The following is a 7,949-nucleotide window of genomic DNA, read 5'->3' on the forward strand; positions in this document are numbered from 1 at the left end:
GGCAGAAAACCACTCCAAAAAAAATCACGCCCTAAATGGGGTCAAAATGACTCCCACGATAAACTCCTATCAAAACTCCAAAGAAGGAGTAAAAATACTCTATAAAAAGAGTAAAAACGACCCTTAAAAAGAGTAAAAAATACTCCCTAGGAGAGGTGACTCCTTTTAGGGAATATTTTTTATCCTATTTAGGGGATATTTTTTACTCGTTTGAGGGAGTTTTAATAGGAGTTTACCGAGGAGTCATTTGACCCCATTTAGGGAGTGATTTTTTTGGGAGTGGTTTTCTGCCGGATCGTCAGAGGGTGTAAAAAATACTCCCTCAAAAGAGTAAAAAGTACTCCCTTAAAGGAGTAAGTTAATTTTTGTACACCCCATTTTCAAAAGGCAGAAAATCACCCATATATATAAATATATATATATATATATATATATATATATATATATATATATATACATCCATATATATATATACATTACACCTATCCAAAATATATGTCCCTCAGCTGAGTTCAAAATGTAAAGAGTTCAATTGAATGCAAGTCAATTTATTTATAACCAATCGCGCCGACCGCAGAGCAGCTTCACATGTACATGCACAGACCTATAGCCCATTTGCAAGAGACGCACTCGATAGACGCGGACAGTCGCTCCGCGCTCTGTCTTGATTATGATTTGGCAACAGCCCTCAGTCTCGCACGCACTCTCACTGGGCTAGAAGACTACTATGACCTACATGACCTTGCGTTCAGTTTTTGGCCATTTTTAACAAATAGCACAAAACTATTTCACTTTCGTGTGAAAGCGCTAATGAAAAACAGAAAGGGAAAAGGCGCCTCTGTCATAGGAGAAGCGTATTTCTCGTGCCTTCACCTACTATGTATGTTAGCGTCTTCTATATCCAGCTGAAAGATCTCGTCGATTTCAAGGATGGCCGGCCGTCCCTCACACGGCTGCGTCACATCTTCCAAGGCCCCAACACTTCGAAGCCTCAGCCAAATACTGGCATAGCTCCAAATCTGAAAGGAGGGGAATATCACAGTCGTTTTAGAGTACACCATGCATCCTGTGTCGCCCGGGAGAAATAATCAAGTAAAGGCCTGGCTACACTATGCGTTTTCTGCGTGCGTTTTTTGCGGGTTTGCGTATTTTACGTAATATCGTTCTGGAAAAAACAACGATATTACGTTTTTGTGATGTTTTTTATATCAAATTTTAGTTATTGTAAGAGTTATAATAACTTTTGTATATAACTAATGTAAAAGTTATATTATTTATAACAAACGCAAACCCGCAAAAAACGCACGCAGAAAACGCATAGTAAAGCCAGGCCTTCAGCACTGAAGTGAACGTGACAACAAGGGGCAAGGATATAACCGAACAAAGGGAAATGACAAGAAAATGTCCTGAACACTGACATGGTAAACGCCGATAACCAGCGCGACGTCAAATGGGAATTCTGGTTAGGGTTAACCTTGAAGATAAAATTAAGGTAGATCCGATTTCTTTGAATGAGAGGATTAGGAATACAGGTGGCCATCAAACTGCTTTAGAAAACACATGCCGACGATTAACTCTAGGAATTTTCACGCCAATATTTATTAAATAATAGCTATAATGAAATGACCCTAGTGTCGTCATAAATGACGTCACGCAAGGTCAACAATGCAAAAGTGAAGCATCGCAACTTGCAAGGAGTGCATGGAACCACGATTCTGTGTGGTTGAGCTAGTTTGAGATCGTTCCCGGCGCCAAAATAGCAGTTTTCATTTTTCCCCATTGACTTGTAATGGTGAGGTCCGTGACCGACCTGACCTCATGTGAACTTTAGGAAAAATCCGAGATATACAAGTTGTGAGACCTCTGATGGATATTAGGTCCTAAAAGCTACATCTCCCTGTGAAAGCTCCTCTGGCACTGAGGGCGTTGCGAAGTTGCGACATCTGAAGACCGTGCAGAGGTTCACGTATGACGTCATAGGTCAGTGACCTGACCTGACCTGAAGATGCGGTTGGTGTCAAAAGATTCGGCTTGAATCAAAGGTCAGGTATGCCAAGTTTCAGCTCTTATCACCAGCGTGTTTGGAGCTATCGCAAAATAAAACCCTATGGGGGAGGGGGGGGGCAACACCCCCCTCCCCTCGACCGAGGTTTATTAGTTTTTAATTTGGGATAGCCAAATTATGATCCCTGGCTCACAATCACCGGTTTCGGCGCTCGCAACATCGAGAAACGCCTTAAATCAAGAATATTTAATTTCAAAGTTGCAGTCTTTGGATTAAGAGGAGCTAATGCATTTGAATACCCCCTCTGAATGTGTGACGTCAGCGCAGATCTGGTGATTTCAAAATATCATATAAACTTCTTTGTAAAGCAGTGGTGGTATATGCTGCTGCGCGCGCAACAACTGCCGCACTTCGAAGATACCAAATTATTGCGTCCAAATGACGTCGTAGGAACAGTGTACCTCCGAATAATAAAGAAAAGTAATTGTCTAATATCTTAAAACCCGGTGAATATTTTTCAATTTAATTTGGTAGATATTCATTTTGCTCACTCTGAACCATGGGACATAGGGATGCGGAGCCGTGGAAATTTGAGACGGCTTCGGCTTCGGAGAAAACAATCGGCTCCGACTCCGGGTGAAATGTCATGGCGGTTCCGGTTTAGAGTAAAATGGGCCGGCTCCGCCGCTCCGACTCAGTACATCCCTTATGCGAAACAATGGCCGTCACCTGATGACCGGTCCTCAAGTTCTGGGCATGCAGTAGACGTGGGGATGGAAGAGCAGACAGGACTGGGAGGTTGATTGCGTACTGTGGAACACTGGGGATACGTATTCAGTTTTTTTTTTCACGTGATGGCCCGTGACGTACCACATGTTTTACTGCCTTGTACTGCCAAACCGAACTAGGTCAATTATTTTTTTCCTCTTAAAAAAAAGAGCCGGAGTTGCCCCTTCTTTGACGGCTCCGGCTTCGGACTATATTGTTTCAAGGCTCCGGCTCCGGACAAATTGTGCCCGCTCCGGCAGCTCCAGCTCCACACCCCCTGATGGGACATCATTTTTATGCCAACTCATTAACAGTTTTGATGGTTGAAAGTTCAATTTAAAAGCAGTTTTCTCAAATAAAAATTGTTGATTTGACTTCCTATTCTGAAGCAACTAATCGATGCTGGGGGAAGAGCAGTTTGTCCCTATTACATTAACCCGGCACCGCCTGGGCTATTTCCGTACCCACGACAGCCTGGGGGGGGGGGTCGGATCCGACCCCCCCTGTTATCTCGAGAACCAATGGTCGCATCGAGCCCCGCGAGGCGGCGTTCGAAAGGTCTCTACGAGACCTTCCCAAAGGACTCTTAAGATTTTAAGATTGAGGTCAACTTTCGGGTCAAGGTCAGGTCAAAGGTCAAATTCTGGGGTTTTGCATGATTAGGCTTACGGACAGCGGAATCGATAGCTGCTGCTCGAAACTCACCAAAAATGACCTCAAAGGCCTAGTGAAGGTACCATGTGCGTGTAGGGGTCATACTAAGTACGGGTCAAGGTCAGGTCAGGTCACGAAAGGTCACGGTTTTCACTTTCTGCTACATGGGCGTGCGACACATGTTTTATGGCTTATTTTTCACGCTGAATCCGATGGTAATGGTTATATGTGACCCCAAGTCACTGTGCTGGTGATAAGTGTGCATTGAAAGCATAAAAAATCGTTTATACCATACATAACTAAACGAGGGCTGAGAAAAAAGGTCAATTTTTCAACTTTTTATTTTTGACATAAAAATGCACTTTTCTAGACGAGCTTTGTCCCAGGAATCTAGTGGTGCCATTTGTTTTCACATGCGATGTTCAGAAGTGCCTCTAATTCACGAAAATGCTTATGACGTCACCATGCCCTATGCATGTTGGAGCTATTTTTTACAATTTGGGGGTCAAAAATCAAGATAGAAAGTTGAAATTTGGGACATCTAATGTTCTAACAGAGCTCTATAACATATATTCCGGTTTTTTGGAAATTCTCAAAATTTTGGATTTTATTAGCTGTTTTCCAAAAAATGTAGTTTTTTGAATTTTTAGGGGTGAAAAACGCATTTTATGGAAAATCCGAGATAGCCATTTTAAAGAACTCGTTAAGCTGCGTTTATTCATGTCCTTAATTTGCAAATTGCTTTAAACCCTGATTTTTGGCGATTTTTTAAACATTTACCACTTTTTGACTAAAAACGCCATGTAGTTACATCACTAAAATCGATATATCTAAAAAAAATTGAAATTTTTTTCTTAAAAATTACACAGAAGACGTCAAATTGATGGGGAAGAAGGTATGCCAAGTTTCAAGTTGATAGCGTAAGCGGTTCTTGAGTTATTCAAGAAAAACGGAGGGGGGGTCGGATCCAACCCCCCCCCCCCCCCCAGGCGGTCGCGGGTTAATCCGGATAAGGCAGTGAGAAATTGTACCAACACGTATACATACATACCCCAGGCATCCACGGTGTGCAGTTCAAGCCGACAGCAGTCATGCTCCCGCAGCAGTCACAGCTGGGATTTCCAGCCACTCAGCACACTCAGAATGGGGAGGTGCCCACTCGCATTGCGCTGATTTCCTGCCAATCTTGACAGCATACTCCAGATCTGGGAATGTTGAAACAAATACAAATAAGTAAAAAAAAAGAAAAGAATACATCTACACCTTTTTATGCACAATTTCAAAAAGTTAAAGACCAAATTCAAAATGTTCACGTGCATTTCGAACATAAACTTTTTGAATTTGGTCTTTACCTTTTTGAACTTGCGCCTAGAAAGGTGTAGACACTAGACTGACATAAATGAGCATAAAACTGAGTCTAGTCAAAGGAAACTGGAGGACTAGGAGCATATGTCCAGTGACATCATCATAGTCTACATATTTTGTCAGTCACAACCTTCATACATTTACCCAAGCATAAACTAACGTATATGTGTAGCAGGCATCTTACATGTAGTCAATGCTTTGTGAAAAGTATGAAGAAATAGTATGCAGTGCTCTAGTGAGGAACATCTTGATATATGTAGTTTGGTTTTCAAATGACCTTTTCCTCGATAATATTAATTGAAAATGCAATAAAAAGCAAATATTAAATTGTTTGGCAAATTTTCGAACAACAGTTCATTATCAAGCCACATGAAACAATTGTCAATTGTTTCATGTGGCTTGAGAATGAACTGCGTTCGAAAATTTGCCAAACAATATAATATTTGTTTTTTATTGCATTTTCAATTAATTATCGAGGAAAAGGTCATTTGAAAACTAAACTACACTTTGTGAAAAGTCTCTATGATCCAGTTCTTGAGACATTTACATGAATATCATTTTAAGTTACCTACGCATTGTAGATGTTAAGTTTGTAGTTTGTTAGGTTGTATGTTAGAAGGTAAGCTTAGGTGAAGTTTGATTGTTTACCTAATTCTAAAAAATGAATAATTAGGAGACTTTTATGATCAATTTCATATAAGTATCTCAAGAACTGAAGCCAAGCAACTTTCTTCAAACAGTTGGCAGCATGTAAGATGCCTGCTATAGTAATACCCAACCTACATACCAACAACCCACCAACCTACAACCTCACAACCTTAAGCCATGGATGGATACTTCATCCATGCTTAAACCTATGCAGACCTTTTGTATATGTACTAAGTTCAACCATCACTGTAATCGTCTCTTTGAACACAGCACTAGAATTGCTGGCTGAATTACTGAGAAAACTGGATGGCGCACATTTATTTCACAGACGATCAACTTTAATCAAAATTATTTCTACCTGGTTCCAGACTCCAGTGTCCTAGAATTAGTTGATTTCTGTGGGAAATGACATTCAAAAGAAGACAATTTTCCACTCTCAACTTCAATAAAAAAGAGCATTTCCATAGATGGTCTAAACATATTGATTCACACATTAAAAGGTACACCCTACTGCATTTGTGAGGAAATGCATGCTATCAATTCATTTTCCTTCCATTTTTACCACCATTTGTTTTTTTTTTAGGTTTGCCGGACCCAAAATTTTCCACCCTCTTCCCCTGTCCACTGAATAATTTTCCCCTCTGACACCCAAGTAAAAATGTAATTTTGAGTCACTGTTTGGTTCCTATTTTCCCAGAATCGCATCTCGTATTTACATTTACAACCTTGCAGGGATACTTATTGGTAACTGGTAAGCCACACTTTGATTAACATAACAGCATTTTATCATTGTTAAAATCTTATTTTGAAATTATTATTCATAGCTCCAATACTGATACAAAGTGCACTCACCAGTTTTCTCAGTTAAATCAGTCAGCAATTTTCATGCTGTGTTCAAAAGACGCTTACAATGAGGGTCGAACTTTGAAGAAAAAAAACTACAATACCAAATAGCCATTTTGCACCCTAGGCTCTAAACTAAATAAGAACCATGTCACATTCTGGCACTGAGCCAGACTGGGAAAAAACACATTATGCCAAATATCTCCGGCGTAGTGGTGGGATTGCGCCGAAAAATTGAGCGCATGTCTGGCATAATTTCACATGCACCAAATTCAGTGCATGGTGGCCGCTGAATTTTTTTGGCGCAGGGCTGCAGCAGAACTTTAGGTATTTTTCAAGCTGAGCTCCTAACTACAATTGTGACACTGTTGATACAAACATGCAACAACAGAAATTTTAGGTTTTAGGTTAGGTTAGGTTGTAGGTTTGTAGGTTTAAGGTTGTAGGTTGGTAGGTTGTAGGTTGTTAGGTTGTAGGTTTGTAGGGTGTGGGTTGGTAGTTTATAGGTAAGTAGGTAAGGTTAGGTCAGGTTTGATTTTTTCTTTAGTATTTGCTAGGCATATAAGATCATCTTTGGATTTAGGATGTCAAATAATGTAAGAATATGAAAAAATTATCCTTGAAATCTACTCAGGACTTTATCTTGACATTTACCAAATTTTACTGCGAATGGTGGTCACCAGATATTTCAGCACGCTGGTCAATCTAGCAGCAGACTCGCCCTGCGAGCTGGTCTGAAGAGGGTCTGAACTTGCCACAGCATGACGCTAGTGTGACACGCGCATTGTGGTATTGGGTCTTCATGGGAACATCAACTGATTCAGATTCTCAAACAGGGGAGAGCGTCCGAGGCCCCAGAACATTCCTGGTTGATATAGCCTTCGTCGGTAGGTAGATGTGCACATGCTTTATTGTTATGTAGAAGTGGCTTACTTCGGCACAAGTAGGCACAGAGGCGGATCCAGCTCAGAGGTTTGGGGGGGGCAAACCATAAAAAATTTATCGATTCTTTCCATGCATCGTCCATAGGCGTAATGTTAAAATCATGCCGTTTGGGGGGGGCAAATGCCCATTTTGCCCCCCCCCCCCCCTGGATCCACCACTGAGTAGGCACCCAACTTTCAGGGCAAATGATGCAGAAATTTCACCGCAAAATTGCTTGCATCGAATTTCGGCACATGAGGGTCTCACGGGCGTCCGGCGTAGTGTATGGATGTTTTCCAGTCTGGGCACTGGCACCAGCACTGAGAGGCGGCGTACCTAACAATCATTTGACAGGCGAATTGAATGATCTTGATCTAATGCGAAAAAAAAACAGGACAAATAGCATGACAAGTGAAATACGTACCTTTCTTCAGCGGTTCAATCTTATAGATCTCATTCTTCGATCAACCCGCCACAACAAACACGTGTCGCGACACAATCCACCACAACAATTCGGAAACTAGCGTCACGCAGCGCCGCCTGATATAACAAATGTTTTTAAAATAAATTATCGCTTTTACCATATATCTCACTTAAAATAATAAAATATTTTTGAAATAAATATAAATGAAAAGTTCATTTAAAATTTTAATGTAAATTCAAATAGGTAGAGCTAAAAATTAGCCAATAATATCGGGGGGAATTGGCCAGCAAATAGTTCAGCGCTTGTCACATGCAACCA

At 40.9% G+C, this 7,949-nt stretch overlaps 1 long non-coding RNA gene across 1 annotated transcript; it reads right to left on the reverse strand.

Moving 5' to 3' along the window:
• Positions 1 to 532: 532 nt before the first annotated feature.
• On the reverse strand, positions 533 to 7,729 carry LOC122376305. The gene is made up of 3 exons (XR_006255592.1): positions 7,632 to 7,729; positions 4,479 to 4,632; positions 533 to 1,019 (listed from the first exon to the last, which is right to left on the reverse strand). It is a non-coding gene; the product is annotated as an uncharacterized LOC122376305 (long non-coding RNA).
• Positions 7,730 to 7,949: the final 220 nt, after the last annotated feature.

The sequence above is a fragment of the Amphibalanus amphitrite genome, unplaced genomic scaffold (genome assembly GCF_019059575.1).
Source record: "Amphibalanus amphitrite isolate SeventyFive unplaced genomic scaffold, NRLGWU_Aamphi_draft 002093F_arrow, whole genome shotgun sequence".
NCBI classification, from domain to species: Eukaryota; Metazoa; Arthropoda; class Thecostraca; order Balanomorpha; family Balanidae; genus Amphibalanus; species Amphibalanus amphitrite.